An 8,934-nucleotide genomic window follows, 5' to 3' on the forward strand; every position below is an offset into this window, starting at 1 on the left:
GTCTGTGTACTTCCCAAGCTTGAGCCACATTACCTGAATCTCTGTCTTGGCTTGCTTTCCCTCCATCTTTTCATCCTCCCCTCTGCCCTGCAATTTCTACTGCCCAGGTTGAGATCTGGTACCTTCTCATTTGAGGAAGAAAACTTACACTTGTTGCCATTGCCAAGGTTTCTTCTCTGATTAGTTATAATTCTTCAAAGGGTTTAGAAAAGGCAAGTAGATTGCTGTCATCCCAGGCAGCATTCCCAAGAACTGGTGCTTTCCTGTAATTTGCAGCATCCCATTTTAGTCTTCCCTTTAACCTCAAAGAAGTAAACTCCTCTCATAGTCCAGCAGGGTACTGTCTGACTTCAGAAGTCTCCTTCCCTCCACTTTAACAATGGAATACACTATTTTACACCTTGGAGTCATTGATTACACTTTGGATTATAATTAATCTATTTAATCACTGCTCCGTTATCCTCCATTCCCCTTAGATTCCTTTATTTCTCTGTGGGGCTTCACTGCTTCTATGAGCACATGTGCAAACAGCCTTCTTCCTATTTGCATTCCTTTCCCACCCACAGCCAAACCTTCTTCCAAGCTGCACTCTAAACTCAGCACAGCCCCTCCCCACCCGTCTAAACTCATCCACTGCTTTCCTCTTCTTATTTAAACAGCTCATAAAAACCTATTTTTTCCATGAAGCCCTTTCTAAAGCAATTAATATTATGTATTTATAGTTTTTCCCCAATGGCTTCCAAAAAAGAATTATGGTATATATAGTCATCTGGGAAAAAATTATTCTTCTTACATACAACAGAGATTGTATCACACTACCTACTATACTTATCTCTCTGACTTAAGCAACATAAAATTTCAGTTAATTATATTTTTAATACCAATTTTTATTACCAGTAACACTATAATCCCATGCTAAACATTTTAGAAGACACTGTGGAAATAATAATACCACTTATTATGAATATTTATAGTGTATTAAACACTTATCCTAAGCACTTTATAAAGTATTTCATTTTCACAATACTCTTCAAATTTGGGTAAAAGAATTAAACTACTTAATTACATATCTCTCGATCCAAAAAAATGAGAAGTATTCATATTTAAAATACAAGTGGACAGTAGTCTCTGGATTAGACGTCAGGACGACATGAGTTCACCTATTTTGTTCACCATTACATTTAGCATCTAGTATAATTGTGGGCACATGATAAACACTCATTTTGCATCTGGAGAATGAAGGAATAAATGAATGGAAAAATTCCTTGAGATTACATAAAAGGCAGACATTAAAATTTGGATTTAATTAAACCCTCTCAGACATCAAAGCCAATGTTTTTATTTTATAATTTTTTTCTGAAGAAAATGAAGTCCTTGTTCTTTCCATTATCACATTCACTACTGTCTTTCTCTTATGTTACTTTACTGTTACTAAATATCTTTAATTTTACAGATTCTGAGTTGACTTTAGTAGTGACTGGAAAAAGTCACACCTACAAGACAGGTGAACCTCCAAAAGGTGGCAGTAGAGTGTCAGTCACATGACCCAAGCTCTAAGTCTTTATACTACTGGCTAATTTGATTGACACAGAGATAAGTAAATTTTATCTCCCTTTTGCGCCAAAAAGAATATATTATAAAAATAATTAAACTTATTAATTAATAATTAGACTTATTAATTATTATGCTAGAAAATATTTTAGTTAATTTTCAAAAGAAAAAAAATTAAGGGGTAGTTCAAAGATGCCTTGCTAGTTCTCCCTCTTCCAACAGTCAAAGCCACTTACCAGCAATTTGTTCTTCAGCTTCAAGCCTGTTCCAACAGTTTCCCTGAGCAGCTTGTTTGCTAGAAGACTTGGTCTCCTCTTTTGCCGAATTACCTTTCCTACAGTTTCACACTAATGAAAGGTAAACCCTCAGTTTATCTTTTCAACTTTCTTTCTCTCAGAGTTTGGTTTGTTTGTTTTCGTGCATTTCAAAATCAAAGGGTGGAAGGAATAGGTGCATGGTAGCATGTTGTTGTTGAGAGACCGGTTTTACCCCAAAAAATAAAGTATTTACATTTTACCCATGTTAACTTTCTCTAACCCACCTGTCAAATCCTTTTTCCCTAATCCACAATGAAAGCATGCATGGGCAAGCAACTTGAGTGAGTGCCAAGAGAGAGTTCAATACTGGAAAGGATAGTGGAGCATCAAATCAAGGGAGTAAGCTTACTTATTAAACAAAGTTCAAGATCTATACGGAAATGAAAATGGGAAAATCAGCATCTACAAAGACCCAGAAAGAAGGTCATTGCACCTTTAGGAAGACGGAAGTAGTCTGGATGAACATAAGATATCCAGGAGCACCTACTTGCTCACAAGCCCATGATTTCCACGCCTAGGTATCTTGCTGCCTAGTCAGCAATGTTTTGTATCAAATAAACATTGGACCCTCCCATTGAACAGAGCTGGTTAAACCAGGGGCAGCACTATCTCAATAACAGCCAACCTTCCTCCTGGCTAATGACATATGACATATAAACTGGACCAATATGTTTCCTTTCTCAAAATCTTGGACTAAGAAAATGAGCATGATATGAGTGAGATTTAAACCTGAGATGCATATGATGGGACATATATATGGTAAAATTATGAAGGAAAAAAAATTAGTAAGAATGAAAGGTCAATTAAGAGAGAAAACTGTAATAGACCTGCAAAACAGATATGCAACATAGTATATTCCTCTAAAAGCTTGTTTAACATACAATTTTATTTAAAAAATACATCCCACAATTTTACCCTCATAAACATTGATGGTGAGTTATATGGTTCACCTGGCCATAGTCCACTTAACCACCCTTGTTTCTCCTAATATTATTATAGCAATGCCCTCAGATTGTCTTTGCACTGTTCTTCTCATTTCATTGTCTAAATGAGCTCATTTTACAGATTATAAAAATGACGCATTGAGAGGATAAGTGACTGGCCCAAGTAATGTTTGGTGACCCTTCAATTAGAACTTACCTTTTTTTACTCCTTTAGCATTATTTGCTTCAAAGTGCCACAAACAAATCCCAGAACTATAGTTAACAGCAGTCAGACCCTACATCTGCATTGGCCGGAGATTTTTCACAGCCAATTCCCTGCTTCTCATCCTGATTGTCAGTTATATAATATAAATTATTGATATACCTAAAAGTATAAAACAACATTTTTAATATTTAGCTTAATGACTTTCTAGAGTGTTTCACTAGTCTGATGCTGCCATTCTATCAGGCTTAGTGTAAATGACATTATTAAATTGTACTGGCAACATTAAATTACATTCTTTAAATCATGTGCTTCAGAATATTTTATTTTAATAAAGTTTTTGCAGTAGAAATATCTTCCATGACTCATTTATTCTTTCTCATAAAACAACAACAGAAAAAAAAATTTTCTCTAGTCCCTTAAATGAGAGCCAAGTGAAAAAATTTATCATAATTGCCATAGCAGTGACAAAGATTTTGCTTTAGGATTTTTTTTTGTATTTAATTGACTATCCTTTGTTATAAGCATCAAGTCCTAAAAGTGTAGTAGGTAGGAAGAATCTAAGTAAGCACATATCCTGCTAAGTTTCAAAACGGCAATGGTTTGGTTAAAATAAGATACCACCTTACGCCAGTTAGAATGGCAAAAATTAACAAGGCAGGAAACAGCAATTGCTGGAGAGGATGTGGAAGAAAGGGGATCCCTCCTACATTGTTGGTGGGAATGCAGGTTGGTGCAGCCACTCTGGAAAGAGTGTGGAGGTCCCTTAAAAAGTTAAAAATTGAGCTACCCTATGACCCAGCCATTGCAATACTGAGTATTTACCCCAAAGATACAGACGTAGTGAAGAGAAGGGCCATATGCACCCCAATGTTCATAGCAGCATTGTCCACAATAGCTAAATCGTGGAAGGAACCGAGATGCCCTTCAACAGATGACTGGATTAAGAAGCTGTGGTCCATATATACAATGGAATATTACTCAGCTATCAGAAAGAACGAATTCTCAACATTTGCTGCAACATGGACGGCACTGGAGGAGATAATGCTAAGTGAAATAAGTCAAGCAGAGAAAGACAATTATCATATGATTTCTCTCATCTATGGAACATAAGAACTAGGAAGATCGGTAGGGGAAGAAAGGGATAAAGAAAGGGGGGGTAATCAGAGGGGGAATGAAGCATGAGAGACTATGGACTCTGGGAAACAAACTGAGGACTTCAGAGGGGAAGGGGATGTGGGGGAATGGGATAGACTGGTGATGGGTAGTAAGGAGGGCATGTATTGCATGGTGCACTGGGTGTTATACGCAACTAATGAATCATCGAACTTTGCATGGTGCACTGGGTGTTATACGCAACTAATGAATCATCGAACTTTGCATCAGAAACCAGGGATGTACTGTATGGTGACTAACATAATATAATTAAAAAAATTTAAAAACATTAAAAATAAAATAAAATAAGTTGTCAAATTTTGTCAGTTGCTTTGTTTCATCTCCAGTTGTTGCCATGGAAATACATACATAGTTAAAACATATACACATGCGTACACACACACATACACTCACAACTCAGTACTTTCTGTGCTGATACATTTATCCACATGCTTATATTCAATACAAATGAAATATTCCTCAGTAGCCCTACTGCTGTTGCTATCAGAAGTTCTGTAAAAAGTGAAGTAAAACATGTAACTGGTAAACCATAGTGAATCTTTTAAAATACAGCATATTCCACAAAACCCAGATTTTTAAAATAAGCATGTGTGAATATATAATGTGAGATTCCAAATAATGTTTTATTCAAATAACCTAATCAGAGACAAGTCTTGGTGAGTAGGTGGGATTTGGGTTACAGCATCTGTGTTTTCCAGGTGTATCCCTGCTGACCTTGAAGGTAACAAATAGGTGTAAAAGACATCCAGGCCCCTCCACTGAGGGCATTATGAGTTCTTTGTGATCATGCAGGAGATGCATTAACATGACGCTGTGGCTACGGGACAACAGGGGAACCAAAAACTCACCTCTTGGATATTATCGCATTACAGTTTTGACTGGCGCTTTGCATCAGGGAGCCAAGAGGAAACAAAATACGTTTTTAAACTTCCACAACTGCATTAGCATTAAGAATCCCAAAGGAAGAAAGTTCAGACTGAAGAACCACAGTTTTCCCTTTCACTTGTCCCTGCAGACTTTGAAGAAAGCAGCTGGTAAACTGGCCTCTCCTGTGAGCACTTTCAGTTCTCAGGAACCTGGGTGATAGAGCAATTCGAGTTATTACTGTTTGAGGAAATCCTGGCTACTGCACCCCAGCCAGCCAGGCCAAAGATCATCTTCCTGATATGGCTCGAGAAGTAGCGATATTTTTTTTTAAGATTTTATTTATTTATTTGACAGAGAGAGACAGCTAGCGAGAAAGGGAACACAAGCAGGGGAGTGGGAGAGGAAGAAGCAGTCTCCAGTGGAGCAGGAAGCCTGATACGGGGCTCGATCCCAGGACCCCAGGATCACGTCCTGAGCCAAAAGCAGATGCTTAACGACTGAGCCACCCAGGCGCCCCAAGAACCAGCAATATTTTAATAGACAATTACAGATAACCATTTACCTGCCACTTACTTGGGGGTCAGTAATGATTTTAGGTTGGAGAATTAATTTCATCTTCCTTAGCATGAAAGTCTCCTGGCTATGGGAGTGAGAGTCAGCAAGGGAGGACAGAGGATGGCTGATTCCAAAGGACTAGACAAGTTTTTGAAATAAAGACACTATTGACAACACTGTCAATCTCTCTTTTTCATCAATTCTCCTAGAATCTAAGGCTTCTAAGGATTTTTAATGTCTAAAGAATTTACTATATATTAAAGATTTTTTAAAATTTATTAATTTGTCAGAGAGAGATTGGGAAAGAGCACAAGCAGGGGAAGCGACAGGCAGAGCAAGCGGAGGGAGACGTCCCCGATGTGGGACTAGATTCCAGGACCCTGGGATCATGAGCTGAGACGAAGGCAGATGCTTAACCAACTGAGCCACCCAGGCATCCCAAGAATTTACTGCATATTAAACCCACATCACCAAATTGTTCCCCAGAGAGCTTGCCCCAGGGATGCTCCCACCAGCAGGATCTGAGATAGCCCACCTCTCAGCAATCTTGCCAGCTTTGTAACCAGGCTTTCCCCATCTTTGCCAATTTCATAAAGGAATATATTCCTCTCTTTCATTTTATTAGAGCCTGTGTTGCCGTTGGTTTAAATGATCATATTTGTGAGTCTAAACTTTTAAAGTGTTTCTATTAATGTGTTTCACAATAGTAAATCAATCTTGCATTCTTAGGATAAAATCTACAAGATGATGATGAATGATTCTGTGAATACCCTGCAAGTGTCAGTTTGATCTTCGTTATTTACGATTTCAACACCTATGTTAATTAGGGAGATTGGTTTCTGACAGTCTGTCCAGTAGCTGAGAACGCTAGCACACACCAGTGCCTGGAACACTTGGGGGTCAAAATTGTAAACCAGTATTAGGCGTATTGGCCAATGAAGAAAAAATAAGAATAGGGGTTTCTTATTGCTAAATAAATTACAAAGGTTTACCATGCATTTTTGTATATTTGAGATCCTAAGATGCCCTGTACTAAAGAAGTCCACTAAGATTTGTTTTATTCATGGTTTATTAAATTTATTTGGCTAAATACATGGAATGCTTTCTGTATAGAATAACTATTAACTTCTGACAGGACATTCAAGTGTTTCATTTGACATTTCGAAAAGGGTATAGTTTTCTTTTGTTCTGTATTCGGCGTAAGTTTTATGCTAGTTTTACAAAATTAAACCATCTTTTCCTGTTCTCTAAAATGGCTTAAATGGAAAACATATAATTTATTCCTTGAAAGTTTGAAAGAATGCTCCTGTGAAATTAACTAGTCCTGGTGATTTTTGTTGATAATAGTTTTATTTATTTTTTTCAATTTCTTTTAGGGTCATTGGTACATTTTGGTTTTACATTCTTCACAGGCACTTTTGGAAATTCTTTTTTCAAAATAGTATCTACATAATTAATATTTTCAAATTAATAGAAAAATTTTATATACATCCTTAATATTTTTAAAAACTTTTGTCAGAGGGCACTTGGGTGGCTCATTTGGTTAAGCATCTGCCTTTGGCTCAGGTCATGATCCTGGGGTCCTGGGATTGAGTCCTGCATTAGGCTCCCTGCTCAGTGGGAATCTGTTTCTTCCCTGGCTTGGGCTCTCTCTCTCTCTCTTTCACTCTACATCTCAAATAGATAAATAAAATCTTTAAAAAAAGTAAAATAAATAAAAAACTGAAAACTTTTATCACCTCTCACTATATTCACTTTTATTTACAATATTTTATTTCATTTTCTCTCCTTTTTTCTTCATCAGATTTTCCAAAGTGCTTTTCTTCCTGTTCCATTGAGATGCAGTTGACACGTATCACTGTGTAAGTTTAAGGCGTACAGCACAATGGTTTGACTTACTGTAGTGTGAAATGATTACTGTAATAAGTTTAGTTAGCATTAATTATCTCATATAAATAAAATAGAGAAAGCAAAAAGAGGGAAAAAAATTTCCCTGTGATAAGAACTCTTAGGATCTATTCTCATAACAACTGTCCTATATACCATACAACAGTGTTAGCTATAATCACCATACTGCACATTACATCCCTAGTACTTACCTTGTGATTGGAAGCTTTTGACCACCTTCCTTCAATTCTCCCTTTCTTTATCCCCTGCCTCCCGCAACCACAAATCTGATCATCTGCCCCATCCTTTTTTAGATTCCAAATACAAGTGAGATCATATAGTATTTGTCATTCTCTGTCTGACTTATTTCACTTAGCATAATATCCTCAAAGTCCATCCATGTTAGCACGAATGTCAGGATTTCCTCATTTTTTTATGGCTGAATAATGTTCCATTATGAATATTATATATACGTATACACATGTGTACATTACATATATCACAACTTCTTTATTCATTCATCCACTGATGGACACTTAGGTTGTTTCCACGTCTTGGCTACTATAAATAATGCTGCTATGAATATGGAGATGTAGAGATCTTTTCAACTTAGTGTTTTCATTATCTTCAAAGTATTTTTAAAATATTTCCTTTTCTATAATTCTATTATTTAATTATCATTACTTTACTTAAGCTTATCTATTGTTATTTTTTTAATTATTGCAAAGTTTATAGTCCCTCCTTATCAATTAATTAGTATAAAAGTTAAGGCTCTGAATTTGCTTTTGAGTAAGATTTTGTCAATCTTTTATAAATTTGGCATATAATATTCTCTTATTTGTTATTTTCTAAATGATTTATTAATGCAGTATTGATCTCTTTTATGATTCAAGAATTATTTAGAAAAATGTTCTATAAATATTATTTTGTTTATTTATGTGATTATTTTCTAATTTTATTGTATTTATCCAAAGATAAATACAGCAGCATTTCTATATTGAGATCTGGCATAATCATATTTCTAAATGTTCAATAAATGCTTAAAAAAGTTATATTTTCTGTACAAGATATAAGCTTTCATACAGTCAAAATAATATCTTCTCTTTAAAATTTTTATATATGTATTATTGATCTCTTTTATCTTCTAAATAATTAAAGAGGTAAAAGTTCTTCAAGAACAATTGCAATGACTTTGATGTATCCTTATTTTCTAGTCTTCTAAAATATATTCAAAAGCTGTGTTATTTGATATACATAAAATTTAGAACTCTTATAATTTCATTGGATAAAAGACAGTTTGTTAATATGAAAATACCCTTTTGTCTTCTTTTATTTTTTTAAAGATTTTATTTTGAGAGAGAGAGGGAGCACACGCACCTGCGAGCACAGGCGAGTAGGGGGGAGGAGCAGAGGGGAAGGGCGAAGCAGACTCCCC

Source organism: Ailuropoda melanoleuca, chromosome 5 (genome assembly GCF_002007445.2).
Source record: "Ailuropoda melanoleuca isolate Jingjing chromosome 5, ASM200744v2, whole genome shotgun sequence".
NCBI lineage: Eukaryota > Metazoa > Chordata > Mammalia > Carnivora > Ursidae > Ailuropoda > Ailuropoda melanoleuca.